We start from the raw sequence: 17,788 nt of genomic DNA, 5'->3' as shown, positions 1-17,788 counted from the left end.
CATGTGTCAAACATAGTCATATTCATGGGTGCCATGTCCTCATCATCCTCCCCTTCTTGATGAAAAGCCGTCCTCGGCGTCGATTGTGCTTGAAACTGATCCTGCACAACATAAAGGAGAACGGGGTTGCGAAGACAAAGGGAACTGAAATAATTGTGAGAAGGAACGTGACCATGTTTCCAAGTTTCTAGCATGTCATCTCGCATAAAAATTTCAGCAAGCATATAGACTCCATGATCCGAATGCACATGATGTATGTCAACATTATCCTGCAAAAGATTAGAACTAACCAAAGACAATGTAGGAATAGATGGTCTAGCAGACATAGGTAGCAACCAACAATGCTCCCCTTCTTAGAAGTGAACTTGTTTCTTTGAGGAACATGAGAAAATATTTGTATTATTATGGCTGCCCTCTAAACATTCATAATCTTGTACAACAAAAGAAAAATTCATATTACTACGAATGTATACTCGATGTATCAAATATTGTCCCTTGTTGTTATATTTGCCAATAACATAATATGTGTGTTTAGAAACCTAAGGCAAATCAGCATATTTAAAAAGGCTCTCCTCCAAACAATCTAGGTTACACAAAACATCAAATTCAATGTAACCCAAAGTATGTAAAGAAGACAACAGTTTGAGCTCACCAGTTTTAGTAGCAATATGAATAACATGTTTATTTTTAGCACAAGTGACTGGTTTCAAAACATGTAAAACTGAAGTATCATCAACCAATTCATCTTTATCACAAGGAGCATCAAGCAAATTATCATGGGACAAAGAGAAATCAAGAGAGGATTCCACTAACAATTGCTCTATGATAGCATGGTTTGTGAAAAAATTTAGTACATTAAGACAATTTTCACCTTCTGTGAGTGTAGCACCATGGGCATTACCTGTGTTCTCAGCACATTAAGACAATTTTCACCTTCTATGAGTGTAGCACCTTGGGCATTACCTGTGTTCTCAATAGGAGTAATAGGTGCATTATGAAGTGATGGTTCTGAATTTGCATATGAGGTTGTGAGATCCTCATTTTCCTCCATGTCATCCTCTCGCTTATGTACATTATCTTGCAGAAGGTTAGTCATAGCAAGAGGAATAATAACAGACTCTTCCTCTAAATGGTGCACCTCAGCATATGAAGTCAAAACAGGAGGTGGATTAACAAAGGTTTCTCGCATAAGAAGTTTCATATCATTCCAAGTTTGAGGTTTATCAGAAGGATCTAAAGACTCCCACCAAGATAAAGCAGAATGTCGCAAAACACTAGCTGCATTTTTTACCTTCCTCCTTGGACACATAAAGCGAGTAGCAAATATGTTATCTATGACAATTTCCCACTCCATGTACTCATCAACACCTATACCATCATAAGTTGATGGATACGAACAACCTGTCATTGTTAGAAGATAGCAAAAGATAACACAAAAGTATTATCCCTATCAAATGACTACATGGTTGCAGTGGTGTCACTTTTCACCGCAAGTTGAAGCGTCTTACCAAGCTCTTACAAAGTTCTTACCAACGCAAGCAGTGGGCGGTACAACCGGTGGCTGGTTCGTGATACCTGTGAGGCAGTGGTACCGAGATTGCAAGGGCCTTTATCTGTACTGATCTGAGGTATATATGTGGAGCTTGGGAGGCTTCAAATATGGTAGCAAGGAATAGCAATAATTTAATTCAGAAATTGCAAGATTGAAAAATAGTCCCAAGCTAGTCTATATTGTTGGCCTAAACTCGTCTTGGACCTAGTTCAAGAAAGCAACAGTAGAGCTCGGCACAAAAACTCAAAGGATGCAAGCACTTCTAAATTGTTTTTTTTTCACTTTCTTTTTTTCTTGCTCTTTTTTTTTCTCTTTTTTTAGGGTGTGGCTTTTTTTGCACCTTTGCCTTTTATTCTTTTTTTCAACCAGAGAACCCAAACTGTAGCAATATATTACAACTCAACCTGACAACAAACTGCGCTCTATAGGCGAGGAACAGCTAGAAGATTTTATGCAACAGGACAGGTTGAACTATGCTGCTCAAACACAAGGTTATAGGCAGTCCAAAGCTTCCAGCACTGAATGTAGAGTTACTGGCAAACATGAGGCAGGCTCCCTACTATGCTTTTTTTGAAAATGCCTCCTTGTTTTTAATTAGTGCATTAGCAGATTGGAAACTTCAACGTAGAGTCAAAAAGATTATAGGACTCTCTAACCAAGTAAACTTCTTCTTTTGCAAAAAATACGCTGACCAGCAAACTCAAAGCGTGAACCAGGAACCATATATGAACGAGACCTAAACATGGCGAAATAATGACACATGAAGGACGACCGTTCAATAAAGCAAACTGAAATTAAAATATTGCAACGGCACAACGGGTGATAGGATAAGGAGAAAACAAAGATTAACACAAATATTTTTGTGGGGTAATTTTTGGGATTTATAGGACAAAGACAAAACAAAACTAGAGTAATGATAAACCTGATGGTAATACCTGAAGCTCTGATACCACTTAATGGGAACGGGGATCTCGATCTTCTGTCAGGTAGTGATAACTATCGTTGTGGCGGAGAATGACACACCGATCCGGTTTTAGATCAAAAGATCGAACCCTGCAATCTTAGCACCACAACTCCTCTGGTTATCAACCGAGACACGGATCCAGTTGACCTCGTCAAGAACACAAGCAAGAACAAGAAAGAAAGCAACCAAATTACAGATGATTGATTAATCTCACGAAGTTGGGGTCTCACAAACCGATGAACGCCGAAACTGTTCTTGACAGATTAATCTAAGCAAAACCCAAACCCTAATGGAGGAGTGGTGGCTGTTTATGAAGACTCTAGGGTCATGCAAGACCCCTGGACGTGCCCCTAATGGGCCCAAACACGATACATGGTCCAATGGACCGAAAGACGGTGTCGCAGCACCCTAGCAGATTCTGGATGCTAACTTGTGACCACGATTCCCGTTGATTCCGAACAGCTATTGATGTGAGACCACTTGGATTCGCTTCCTTATCAAATTAGCTTTCCATCCATATGTGGATCGTCGAAAACGGAGTCCGGATGCGTCCTAGGTGACCAGTTTAAGGCAGACTGGTCCTAGAGGCCGAGGCAGACTCAAACTTGAGTTGCTTTGGGCCTCCACCTCGGAGACTCGAACCGAATTAGCCTCGGGCCTCCTTATTAACTTGGACACCCTTGCTGGCCTCCTACCCCTCCATACCATGTGTCAAACATGGTCATATGCATGGGTGCCATGTCCTCATCACCAGGTCCTCAACTTTGGGATCCTGGCCTACGTCACTGACTGCTATGGTGAGCTTCATCTGCTCGATGGGTGTCGCGGGGTCGAATCCCCAGCAAGCATGTTGTTTGAGTCAGTGTTAGAGTACAAGGTCTCTGGTGGCTCGAGTGGACTCAGGAACACAAGAATCACATAGAGAAAGACACAATGGTTTATCCTGGTTTGGGCCAATTCGGTCCCTACATCCAGCAGCTAATGGTCCTTATACTCAAGAGCACCCAAAATCTGGGGTCACAACAGAGTGTAAAGGAAGAAGAGTTTTGGTAGGGGGTTAGCTCAGTGCTAATCCTAAAGTTTGCCTTGCCACCGGTGGAGTCTCCCCCTCATCGAAGAGAAAGGAGACATTAGGATGCAGTGGAGGAGAGGCTCTCAGTGCTCCTCTTCGGGTTGCCTTGCTCCCCGTGCAGAGCAGAGGCAGATGGAATGGAATGGAGTGCCTAGTGATCTAATTAGGATCCTCCCCCTCTAGGTCTGACCTTATCCCTTATATAATGAGATAGGTCAGGTACAAGGTGGTTTGGGGGTTCTAGTCTATGGTCTACGTGCGCCGGAGTCTAGGAGGGCTTAAAGTGGTGCGGTGTGGACCGTCGAGGTGTCTTGGAGACAAAGAGGCCTGGGTGTCATCTGGATACTCTGTTCTAACACTCTGTGTGTCAGACGGTGTCGACTTGGACCGACCTCCCCGAGGTGAGACCTTCTGGAGCCTTCTTGGTGGCGAAGGAAGTCGGCTCCGGGGACTAACACATGGGCCTAAAAGCCCTCGAGCCCTAGAGGCCATGGGAAGCTTTGTCTTTTTGTGTCACATCCCAGACATGACCCTGTTAGAGGAGCAGTTGGTAGGGGCATGCCTTGGGAGCGATGCTAGGGAGCCCTCGGGCATCGGTAGCTTGGGGCTTATCTTCTTGTGCCTGGGCCTTGGCTGGCATCGTTAGCCGGGCAGGAGCCAAGGGCCAGGACCAGAGATGCCATAGATTGGGAGCCCAAGGCTTGGGGGAGCCCCCGAGCCCTAGGTGGAAGCTACAGTCGAGTCAGGCTTGGCCGGGTCTCTTTGGCAGAGGGTGCGCACGAGCGTGCCCAATGGGCATAGACCCTGAGCCCTCAGGCAATCCTAAAAGGGTCGGTCTTGGGGTCTTCTACGTTTGGGAACTATTGGACCCAAGGCTTAACATACCTATATGTTAGGATCTCGTTAGAAGCCCATGAGGCCTTCATGGCCTCACCTGGCATGATGGCGACGAAGGGCTGAATTCGATCTTCTGGTGACCGAACCCTCCTTGGCGAGGACGGCTTCCGCTGGTGAGAGTGTTGTGCCCTACCTGGGGCCTTGTTCTCTAGTGTGGTGGATGGTGCTATCAAGGCCAAGTAGAGATGGTGCTGATCCCTTCGCTAGTCCATGTTGCATGGGTCTTCGACTCAAGTGAGAGCTCGGTGAACTTGTCTAGGAGTCGCCGACTGTAGGCCTAGGGGTGCCCTCCTTTTTGATTAGAGCCTGCCGTGGGCCGGGTGATCAAGAGCGCTGGGCTCCGGCTCAGGGTCATCTGATCATTTGGAGCTCCACGCCCTTCTAAGGGCTACAATAACAGGTCCTGATCCTCTCAAGCCGGCCTTCTGGGGCTGACCCTCTATAGCCATAGATCAGGGAAGTGGGAGCACGCTGAGGCTTGGACGGAGGCCCTCATTGGGCCCACTACTCAACGGCTCTCGACCCAACTCCGGGGAGTTGGTTGGTTTTCAAGGGGAGCACCACCCGAGCGCTCGTTGGTTGGGGGTCAGGCTACTCCACCTAGGGAGCCAGTGCAGCCCAAGGCCATTGTGGGACCCTCTTGCTAGTGAAGGGGCGGCTTCTAGGAGCGTCCCATCCGCTGACGCCTTGCATTGTTCTAGAGTTTTTATAAGTTTTCAAAATAAAACTCAGAGATTCCATTGTATAACACTCTCAAGCCTCTCAATATATGTAGTATTTGTGGATCCTCACCAAGGCAATAATAATGTTATGCCTTATCTCTTCCTACCACTAAAGCTTATGTAGAGTTCATAGGTAGAGAGAAAGCTAGAGCATACTTGCAATGCATATATTATAAAGTCAAACAACGGATCCAAAGAGAAATGAGTCATACAATCAAATTAAGATGTATATATATATATATATATATATATATATATATATATATATATATATATATATATATATATATATATATATATGGTGGCTAACCTAATTCTACTTTGCTCCTTGAAAACATCTCTTATTTGCAACTTGGAAATATTTTTGCAAGAGAACAGGGGCTATCTTATTTATCTCTCTTTCTTTTTTTCTTTTTTTTTCAGGCGGGCTTCTAAGTACCAATTGTTTTAGATATCTTAGACACTTGTCCATTTTTCTCAACACTTTTTTTCTTTTCTTTCTCTTTTTTTATATGAATAACTTTTGCATAGCCCATGCCTCTTTTCTGCAACAAAATTTTGAGAGATAGCAACAAGAACTTGAAGCATTTTTTGGGTGGATGGAAAACCTATCAAGCATATTTTTGTGTTTGCTCCTAGTGTAGGATTAAAACATTTTTGGGTGGATCTAGATGGAAGGCATGTTTTTGTGTCTACCACCAGTGTAGGAGTAATGCATATTTGGGTGGTGTGTATGTGATCTTGATTTTAAGAGTATGACAAACCTTTCATAAGGGTCAACAAAGCTTGACAAAACTCAATGCAAAAGCAAGCAGCATATATGTGGAAGTTTTTCTAGCCTAAATAACATGTATGGCTCTGGTAGGAATTCAAGCTTTGTCATACAGGAACTCATCATGTAGCATTTTTGTGTTTTTCAAAAGATAAATCTCCAGAACTTTAGTGTCACATGGAACAAGATAAACAACAGCTCAGACCTTCTCACATCATATCCGTCAATTATTTAGACTTAGATTAAGTGTATGCTACCCACGAGTTTCAAGTTTAGAGTAAATCTTTATATCAAATCAGTTTTATCAAAAACTCAGGAGAATTCAAGGCTGAAAACTAGGTACTTGAAAGGAATTACAATAGAGCAACTATTCATAATTTCCATTTAAGAGATTATTTTGAGTTCTATTTATTTTATTCAGCTCTTAAAAATAAATTGAAGCAAACTAGACACACCTTTTTATTTTGTTTTCAATTTTACTAGATCCACATTATTACTATAAATGACTAATGCAAAGATAAATTTTTATTTTGTTTTTCATTCATCAGTTTTTAACTATTTAAAAGAAACTAAAATGAAAACAAAAAGGGCAAAGAATACTTACCTAGATACATGGGAGTACTTCTCCCTTTTGCTAGCTCTTTCGGTGAGGGTTCGCTGTTGTAAGTTCTTCGAACCGAACTTCTCCTTGTGAAGTTTACTGATCAAGTACCTTGGTTCGCTCTAATGGTGATGTCACCTTCTTCCGCTAAACCCGTCTTGGTTTTGAGTTTGATTTTGGTTTCATAGGTTCAGAACATTCACTTATAGAAATTTGGGGAATCGACTAACTCTCCTACATTTTGCTTGAAGTGTGTCCTGCTTATAAGACAAGATAGAGATCAAGTGCATGGGCTCTATTGGTGGGAAAACACCAACAGAACCAAAACTTTTTTTATTCTTCTCTATCCTTAGGCACTTTGAACAAGATGAAGTTGATATTATGTGATGTGTTCAATTATATCGTAGGTGATAAGATCAGAAGACTGAGCATGAATGTAGCATTTAAGTATATTTGGGCAAAAGGGTTGAGTTTCTTAACCTATGGAAGGATTGTATATCTTTACTTAATGTATTAATGTCTACATGATTATGACTATCATCTCCCAGAGTTAAGGTATGCAACTTTTTTAGCTCATTTGGTTAAAACTATGAGATTAAGAAAGTGGTGCTAGGAACAAGCTTAAAGAACATGTTGAGTTAGTCAGGTTGGATCAAGTAATGGAGTTGTAACCCAAACATGTTTATTTCTTATTTATGTGCCTACCAGAATCAAGGAAAAACTCTTTTTTTAACTAATGACCATTTACCTTAGGATGTTACCTTTGCCATTGGAGCGTAATTACACCATGTGACAAAGTGTAGATGATTCGTGATGGTCCTTCCCTTTTGCTTGAAGTTTTTCTTATTCGGCTAGCCTCACAGTTTGAACTGTTCATGAGCTTCTTGTTTCCTAGCTTGCACCCTTTCTTTATTAACCTTTTGTCATGCCATCTTTCTGCTCTTCGATCTTGACATCTTGGTCCTTGTTACCGACGTATGAGCTGGTCCTTTTGAAGATAATGAAAGCAGACATTTTCTGTTTAATACGAGGTGGGTTGCATCCTACTTCTCATCAACATCCTAGCTTGAGTCTTAGGAAGACTCAATGTTGTGTTGTCTTTGATGTTGCTCATAGCTTGTCGATTTATTCGTCCACTTCCTCAGCTTGATTCATCTCTGATATGAATTCATCCCTTGACTACCTAGATTGGATTTGAGAGTTTCCTACAGGGGTTAGTCCAACAAAATATCCAGTGTCTACACAAGTAATTTTTAGTTCAATAACCAAATTAGACTCCATGTCTAATTTGACTAAGGGAGGCTATTTAACCTAAGAACCATGCTTAATTTAAATGCCTATGGAAGTATGCGTGGTACATCCAAACCAAAACTTACTATGGTAGGCAAAAGGTAGCATGAAAGCATTATAGAGATTTATTCATTTGGAGATGAAAGAGCATAATTGTTATTGAGCATGACTTAAAAGTAGAGATAATCAAAATAATTTAGCAACATGACAAAAGATGTTTTTTAGAGAAGCCCATCCCCCATACTTGAATTTCGCAAATGCAAAATCAAGTTTGGATGGATGTGATTAAATGTTGCATGATAATTGGTTGGACATATGTTGTGTCATCATCCTTCATTCTTTTTGCTTCAAACCTGCAATGGTTAGTGACAAAAATACCCGAAGCAATATTTTTCACAATTACATTTCTATGCTCATTTCACAAGGACATTACAACAAAAGGTGAAAACTCATGTTATCTCCCAAAAGTGCTTGCTTTAGCACAATAAGCTCATCCTTGGGAAACCTTCGAATTACGCTTCAAGTTGGTGAAGTGGTTTCTCCTCCAACACCAACCTTTGTGTACCTATCTCAATATTCATGCCATCATACAACAAGATCTATAATATTTATGATAAACAAACACATCTACAACCACCTTTTCAAAATCTTTATGAACAGGAAGTATGAGGGGGTTGAAGATCTCGTGTGTGCCAGTAGAGAGACCAATTGATTCAGGAGATTTCTCATACGAGCATGGATTTGATGAGGTGTTCATGAAGTAGCTTCCATGCTCATTGATGTCATCTTCCTTTTCAAGCTCCAAGGTTAATTCTTCATGAATGTCTAAAATTCCCCTTGGATTGGTGACTCTCGGGTTGTTCTTGTCTAAGGCCTCCTCCAAACTTGGACGAGTCATGTTTATTAAGGAGACTATCTTGAGCTCACCGTTTGGATCTAAACTAGGGTTAGATTCTACCGTTAAGGTTTTGGCCTTTCCATCCTTTCAATGGCATATGAATTCATAACATTCTCTAGCCATTTTCGTTGCTCTTCTTGGTCATCCTTGTGCTCTTCAGACTCCTATGCTTTAGTTGTCTTAGTGGATTTCTAGGATCATCATGAGACTAAGGAGAATGAGCATCAGGGGATTTATTGGGGTCAAGGATGGGTTCAGATGAGACATCTAATGTGGGCATAGAAGGAGAGAGGATAGGAATGGCTTCTAGATGGTTTAGCTCCCTGTTGACATGGAAATTTTGCCCCGTGCCGAGGGCACACGAGCAAGCCAGAAGGGTCCGCTTGATGGAGCTGGAGATCCACCTAGCTTCAGCGTAGAGATGGTCGATCCTACGCACTCCTCCCAAGACGTGCCAGTCAATTTAACCCTACAATTGACAAGGAGAGAAAGCTAATTAGTAATTTAGGGCGAAACATGCCGGTGTTGCCAGACAGTCCCGAATGTGCGGCTCTGAGAGCCGATATGAAAGGAGATCAACTAAAGAGTCAATTCCAGCATACTCATAAAGATAAATCAATTAAAGCTCATGGAAGGTAAATCGGTCATCGCTCAGGATAGATCTCATTATTTAGACAAATATTAGTCAATGGCAAAAGGATGTCAACAATGATTAGTTTATGTTAAGCCAATGACCGCAAGTAACCGAACCCCTTTTATATAAAAGAAACAGCTCATCATCATTCAACCGTTTAATAAAGATAAATCTAATGAACATATTAGATCTCATCTATCGCTATGACTAGTGGGGCATGAGGCAGAATCATGTAGGCCGTAGAAACAACAATAGACTCGATGACCCTAACTTATTACTAATATCAGTGAGGCATGAGATAGAATCATGCAGGTCATAATACAATAATAAGATCATGGGGCTAACACATCTTTCAATCTATCCCTACTTCAACGATCTCGTGACATGAATTGTTCGTGAAAGCACTCGATATCGGCTAAAACAGCCGATTTAGGCATAGCGCATAGTTAAGGTCATGCCCTCTCAGGAACAGATCTACCGAATAACGATCCCCACTCCACGGTGCTAACAGTGGGGTGTGAGGCAGAATCACACAGGCCGTGATAATGGGCCATGGAACGGTTCTCGCTAGCCAATAGATCTACTCAAGATCAGACATGCCTTAACCTCACACTATGCATGATCAAGATTGACATAAAACAGCCGATAAAACATAACTCATTGTTTAAAGTGCAGATTAGATCAAATTTAGATTAACAAATGATGGGTTAAACAAGATATAAGGCCGATCTAGATCAATCTCAATCGAGCGAAGTGATATTGCTGTAATTAAATAGATAATGGAAGCAATAAGCAATATCGGTAACTTAATGAATCTATCTGAAGGAACGCCACCCTTAGATAGAGCCAATAACTTGACCTTAATCTAATTCGAGCAGTGGAGGTCGACTGGATCGATGCAGCCTTACTTGAACTAGACAAGAATCGATAACTAACTTATACCAGAGTCATAGTGGAGGTCGACCGGATCGACATAGCCATACGAATAAAAGTATAAGCCATGACGGTACTTATAGACAAGCAGTGGAGGTCGACCGGATCGATGCAGCCATACTTGCTGAAGAACTTGCTGAGATCTACTCTACTCCTACTCCTAAGGGGTGTCCGGAGCCAAAAAAGTAAGTAACTTGTATTTGATTGAATGTGTCTTTTTACAATAGCCGGGGTTTGATATTTATACCCGGGACCTACGCACGACTCCTATCTAAGCACGACTCATCACAATCTTTGGCCCTAGAGAAAACATTCCTAATTTAAGATAACTTGGACTCTAATATTCCCTTTTTATAGGGTCCAACATGCCTTGTCCTAGCACCGATCGTAGCCTTTGTCGTTATCTGCTGGCGCTATCTGAGGAAAGCCGATTCTAGTGTTGCGTCTGAATCAGCTGATACCGACCCACTCGCAATTGATTCCTTGATGACATGATCTTGGGTCCTTCGAGTCCCTACGACTCTTCTCTCAAATTTTGGTGTAAACACATGCCCCCAATTTTGGGATAAAAGTAATTTTATTCCAAAATTATCACGTCTGTACCCCCAATAGGTTCGTAGTCATGGGTAGAGATCTTGATCTGGGGTCAACTGTTTGTTGCTGCCTATGTCAGCTCATGAGCCCATGCTTCAAAACTTTTATGAGAGCATCATTGCTTCACGGGCACTTGGATTTACCTTTCCAGGCCGACTATAAAATGTCTATTTGACCCTGGCGAGAGCAATTCAACAATTCAGCTATGTTTCTCTTCCATATGCCCCTTCAAGTGCTTCTGACTCTGCCAGACCCTTCATGGTCTATCTTTTTGTTATGAAGATCTTGAGTGGTTAGAAGAATTCTTGTGTATAGGGTGATTGTGTCACTCATCTTAGCACCTTGTCGAGCAAGAGAATCAGCTACTGCGGTTAGAAGAATCCTTGTGATATCACCTGAGTCTTCTCTCTATGCTCACAGAGCTGTTCTAGTGTTTGCAAGGGCTAAAATGTGTGGACACCTTCCCCTGGTTTGCTCAATCAAATGCCCATCGGGAAAGCCACAAGCTTCTTTCCCACAGTTTCCCAGTCACTGAGAAATCAACTGGGCATCTGTTAGGTGGGCGTCCTTTTCCCTTCTCTTGGCATAATTTTATCAATGGGCCGACGTGACTCGGTTCACGATGACCTTCGGCCTTGTGGGGACCCGGACTCCCTTCAATCCAAAGAAGCCTTGGTAGGTTGATCCCTGGACAATGTAAATTCTTCGTATCCATCCCACGATATTTTGTAATTTGGGGAAGTAATGAGTCCGAATCTATTATCTCTTCGTTATCTGTCTCCTGAATTTCTAGAGCGTTGATTCGATTCTGTATTTGATTTCAATTTCACAGCCCCGGCGAAATCTATCTCCTCGCCTTCCTGGGCTATATATATGGGCCATGGCTGGGGATCAAAAAACAACTCGCTTTATCTCAAACCTTCTGCGTCCTTAGTATAGTTCCTATTCTTTTGTAGGTTTGAGATCATGGAGAATAGCAAGAGTTCTGCCGAGGAGGCCCTCAACATATCTGTATCATCGCTTCAGCGTCTTCATCGTTAGGAGGGTGCAACTCGTGATGCCCCCACTACCTCAGAGCATAGGGCTGACTCCGTTCAGCCTTTAGGGTTCTCTCCATCAATAGCTCGTTGCCAGCTCCCTTGCTACCAGAGGAGGCAGATTGACAATGATGATCTGCTTGCCTCCATTGATCGGCATGGCCAGGGTCTCACCGAATGTCTCTCCCTCGTAGAATCGGCTCTGGCCATGGCTCAATGTCGATCGCCTCCCGAGGCCGATTCGGTGGAGGATAGGTTGGCCAAGGCTGAGGCCAGAATCGCGGGTGAGATATCTATCATAATGGATGTTCTAGACTTGTAATTCATATATCAACATATGTCTCGTATAGAATTAATGACAACTACACTTTCCGTTGTCTCACTATGTTCTCCTTTGTTCCAGCTAAAGAGCCGATTTTGAAAATAGCTGATTCTAGACTCCCGATCTTAATCCCACTTAGGTCTAAAAACATGGTCTTTATTAAGAGAGCCCTTCGATCTTCTATCCTCAGTCATCTGGCACCGCATTCTCTTTGGTACTAGCAAAGTGACGCTTCACCTCCTATTAATTGTGGTTGCCTTTTGCACGTCCCAAGGCATCCATCCCTTCGTTTTGTGGCTTCAAAAACCAGCTGAGGGCTCTGGCTTTGAACACACCTGCACTTGCAACCGCTCCTATTCCTTTGCTTTTCTCTGCCTTCACAAAACTCTGTAGCGACCTTTCTCTCTTCCTATAGATTCGATAAACTTCATGGTCGGCGAGAAGAACTGCGGCAAGCACGCGGCGGAGGAGGTCCTAGAGGAGGACATGCCGATGAACCAGCACCTTCGACGCATGAGGTGTGATCAACATCTATTGCTTGTGATGACAAACTATTTTGATTTGTCTACAGATTCATTTTGAATGATAGTTTCTGTCTTCTTCCTAGGGCTAGTAAACCCTCTGATGTTGCATCTTTCGTGCTGGCTTCGTCGTCTGATTCTTCCAATTCGTATAACTTCGACGCTGCCCGGCGCTTCTTCTAAGAATGGAGGGCGGTCGAGGACCGCTATTCCGAGGCAATTCGGAAAAACGGCCAGCTTGAGATCCATCTTGGGGGCTTGCACGTAGCCCTTAATGCGGCTGAGGAAGAGGCCAGTGTTGTCCGAGCGTGGCTGGTTGAGTCTGACGCCGCGGTGGTAGGTATGATGAATTCCATGAATGCTTCTATTCTGGTTTCTACTGTCTTTGTCTTGATAGTTTTCTGTGATCGCCAGCCCAGACGGTGCAGTTGGAGTCTCTCCAACTGGCGGTGAACGTGGCTATGGATGCCGTCAATGCTCGGGGTTCCCTCATTGATGCTCGTCTCCAAGACATCTTGGCCCACGTTCAGGAGATCGCTCACCATGGCGTTCTTCACGGCGCGTCGGTGGCGCTGACCGCGCCGCAAGTCCAGACAGGGTACGAGCTCCATGCCATGGAGACTAGCTTCCCAATGGGCGATGGTCCTGAGGAACATGAGGACCTGCTCAAAGAATTTGTCGTTGTCACGGAGGCCATTGTGGACATTACGTCTGCCCAGGATGTAGTGAACAAGATCTTCGATTAGTTTATACTTAGGGTAAACCGATGAACAAAGACTCCTGTTCTTTCATGAATGTGTCTCAGTGCAATGCCCCTGTACATGTCATGGATGTTCATGTTTTATTCTTTGCTCTGGAGGCGATACATATCGTATCAACTTTTATGTCTTTTAAGTTTCTTTATTTTTTGAACTAGAGGCGATACCTTCTCTAGTACCAGCTATTAAAGCCAATGACTAAACGAATCGGCTATCAAGTACCGATCAAATGCTAGGATAACATCCCTTTGAATATTTTCCATCGATCACCATTGATAGGTTGCACTAGAACTCTTCAAACCAAAGGTTAAACGATCGATCGATTCAGAGCAAGCATCTCATCAAGTGCAATAAAACTTCGTTTAAGAAATCCATCAATTCTGACCCACACTTAGGATTCCAGTTAGCATTCATACGTTAGCCTAAACCCATATTCAGAACTAATGCTTATTTTCCCTTATTCCAATGGCCAACACGAAGCCATGACTACTATCTAAAACAAACTCTCAAAGCCGATTGCTTGCATCGGCTATTGGCTTTCATTGCTGATCTTAATGAAGCCTCCTTCCCATAACTTGCCAGAAAAGCATTCAAAATCTCCTAGTTCCCAAAAGACTAGATCGGCTATTGCGATGCTCATAGATTCATCAGCGCAAACCAGTTCAACATCATCTCCATGCCATTGAATCAAACACTGATGCATGGTCGATGGCACACAATAGTTCGCATGAATCCAATCATGACCAAGGAGCAAACTATACGACCCTTTTCCATTGATGACGAAGAATGTGGTGAGCAGAGTCTTACTACCGATTGTCAATTTGACATTTGTTGCCCTCGGGTCTTAGATGTATTACCTCCAAAATCCTTAAGCATCATGTCAGTCTCCATCAGATCTCCTGGTCCTTTGCCAAGTTTACGAAAAGTGGTGTAAGGCATAACATTGACAGAAGCACCTCCGTCCACCAACATCTTGCTCATCGGCTTCCCATCAACAAAACCTTTCATATATAAAGCCTTTAATTGCCGATGCTTGACTGGTTTATCAAATATTGCTTGTTGTACAACCGTCAACTTGGCAACTATCTCCTCATACTCCAATTCATCAAAATCCGAATAAACTTTTTGATCTGCCGGAGCTCTGAATTCTGATGGCAATAGAAAAGCCATTTGGATATTACCCGATGGTTGTCTTCTATCGGCTGTTTGCTTAGTACGCCATACTTGAGGTTTACCGGATGCTTGAGCCTATTCCAACTCTTTGTTCCTTAGGCGTTGCACCCTTCTCTTCTGGCTTCTTGTCAATCCTCTTGGACACCATTGGCCTTCCTGCCAAACATATTCTCTCTCGTTGCCTTCTTCATAATTAGCCCAGTCTTGGTCAACAACTCGGTTTCCAAGCCGATTATGAACACTTTTATTTTTTAAGCGACGATCCATGTTATTATGATGATATGTATCTTGAGCATGGATAGACCAGCGGTTGGTTTGAGATTGCCTAAACTCCCAATATTGATTGCTGCATTCTAGATAGTCATGTCTGGTAGGCAACTTCAAACCTTCATTCCAGCAATGTCTGAAGAAAGGACAATTCCATTGTGATTCGGCTTGTTCCTTTCATACCTCTCTTTTTCTAGTTGACGCTGGTATTCTTGATCCTTTAACCAACGCTGATAATCCTTTTTTCTTCTGCCGCTGCCACTTATTCAACAGGATCCGAGATGTAACTCACGGCTTTGTTGCCCCATCTTTTGACGTTTCCCCCTACTCATATCGGCTCTTTTGCTTGTCGTGGCGTCTTCTAATTTCTCTGTGCTCGTCAGCCGATATTTGCATCTTGGGATCGACTGTTCTAGCTTCTCTTGATTTGGTTGATGTTAGGACCTTAGTCTTTCCTTTGAGCAGCCTAGCATCAACCATGTTTTGATCTCCTAGGAAAGGATTATCATCAACTTTCATTTTCCAAGGCGTATCAAATTTGAGCCTTCCTTGCTGAATAGCCCTTTGTATATGCTGCCGGAAAATTCTACATTTATTTGTGGAATGAGAAGTAGCATTTTGGAACTTGCAGAACTTTTTATTCTTTAATTGATCAGAGGGCAACATAACATGATTATTGGGCAACTTGATCTGTCCCTTCTCAAGCAAGAAATCAAAGAGCTTATCTTATTTTGTGACATCAAAGTCATAGCTCTCCTCAACTCCTCTTCCCCAACGATTTGGCACCATTACTGTCTTTTTGCCCCAATTCCATTCAACCACAGCAACCTCTTCCTCTTCATCTTCATAGCCATCATCGACTGAGTATGGATTATAAGCTTCGGTCACTGTGGTACTGTTCTGGAATTGGGTATCTCTGCACATACTTTGGAATTGGCTATTGAGCGCTGCCACTCGTTGAGCCAATTGACCCAAGTTATCAAATTGTTGTCCCATCAGTTTTTCTTTCCATATTGGCAGCATTCCTTAAATAACTAAAGCAGCTAGTTGATCATCAACCAAATTTAAGGAGAAGCATAAGTTTCTAGTTTCTTGGAACCTCTGAAGAAACTCAGTGCCCGATTCATTAGTCTTCTGCCTTATAGTTGTCAGATCGGTTATCTTCTTTTCTCTAGTCCCAGTGTAAAAATATGTATGAAACTTATTCTCTAGGTGAGCCCAATTGGCGATGGAATTGACTAGCAGTGATGAAAACCAAGTGAAGGCTAGCCCTGACAGGGATAGGGAGAAGAAACGAACTTGATGGGCCTCTTCAACAGATGCCTCACCCAATTCTATGAGATACCGACTGACATGTTTTATCGTGCTTGTACTGTCTTGGCCAGTGAACTTAGCAAACTCTGGGAGCCTATAATTTATGGGAAGAGCGACCAAATCATATCATTCTGGATTTGGGTGTTTGTACAAGAAGGTCAGCCCTTTTGGCTTCAGATCGAACTGATTCTTCATCATCTCGGTCACCTTTAGCAACAACTCATCAGCATGTGAATTTGGATTTCCCTGCACCTGCTGACCCATCTATGGGTTGAAATCCCATGTGCCTTGATACCCTGGATTCGGAATCATGTGAAGGTTGTTATAATCTATGCCATAATGATACCCTTGTGGAATCTCTATCTGCTGGGTCCTTTGTTGGTTTGCTGCTTGAAGTCTCTGATTGTAGACATGAGGATCTATATCTCTACGGATCCTCTGAATTGATGGTGCTATTTTTTGAGCCGACGATGGTATGTTGCTTGATGTGCCAAAATTAATCACCTGGTTCTGACCTTGCCCCGCCGACTGTTGCACATGTTGTACTGACGGTCCAGGATTATACTGTGTTTGATTTGTAGTAGTACCTTGAGCTTGTTCAGACGAACCCTGAACTGTCTGGACATCACCATTACCAGCTAGTGCTGCTTCTTGATGGCTGGTACCGACTTGATTAGTCCCTTGGGTCAACGGATGTAGAATGTTGTAATAAGCCGGCCCAACTTGACCAACTAGAAACCCATAAATCGCCTCTTTCATGGCGTTGTGGAATGTGTCCAAGAAAGCTTCATTATGACTTCATATGGCATCATGAACAGATTTGTCTACAACTTCCATGAAGAAACGCCTGTCTTCAGCTTCAACTGTATCCGTTTGCCCGTGCAATAAAACTCTTGGTAGTGGATATTTCTGAACAATTGTGTTATCACGTGTTTTGATGTAGGACAAAAAATATTTGTTTTGAAATTCTTCTGTAGCTTTGCCGATGACATCTTTATCTCCATCAGGTAGATCTTCATAATGTACCATAAGGATGTCGTTGTTATTGTGAACCGCCATGACGATTGTGGGGTCCCACCGGGCATACCAGAAACATGTGCCGACATGGAAATTTCGTCCCGTGCCGAGGGCACACGAGCAAGCCAGAAGGGTTCGCTCGATGGAGCTGGAGATCTGTCTAGCTTTAGCATAGGGATGATCGATCCTGCGCACTCCTCCTAAGACGTGCCAGTCAATTTGACCCTGTAATTCACAAGGAGAGAAAGATAATCAGTAATTTAAGGTAGAACATGCCGGTGTTGCCAGATAGTCCCGAATGTGCGGCTCTAAGTGTCGATATGACAGGAGATCGACTAAAGAGTCGATTCTAGCATACTCATAAAGATAAATCAATTAAAGCTCATGGAAGGTAAATCGGTCATCGCTCAGGATAGATTTCGTTATTTAGACAAATATTAGTCAATGGCA

Source organism: Miscanthus floridulus, chromosome 18 (assembly GCF_019320115.1).
Source record: "Miscanthus floridulus cultivar M001 chromosome 18, ASM1932011v1, whole genome shotgun sequence".
Classification (NCBI taxonomy): Eukaryota; Viridiplantae; Streptophyta; class Magnoliopsida; order Poales; family Poaceae; genus Miscanthus; species Miscanthus floridulus.
Note: the sequence above shows the minus strand (reverse complement) of the source record.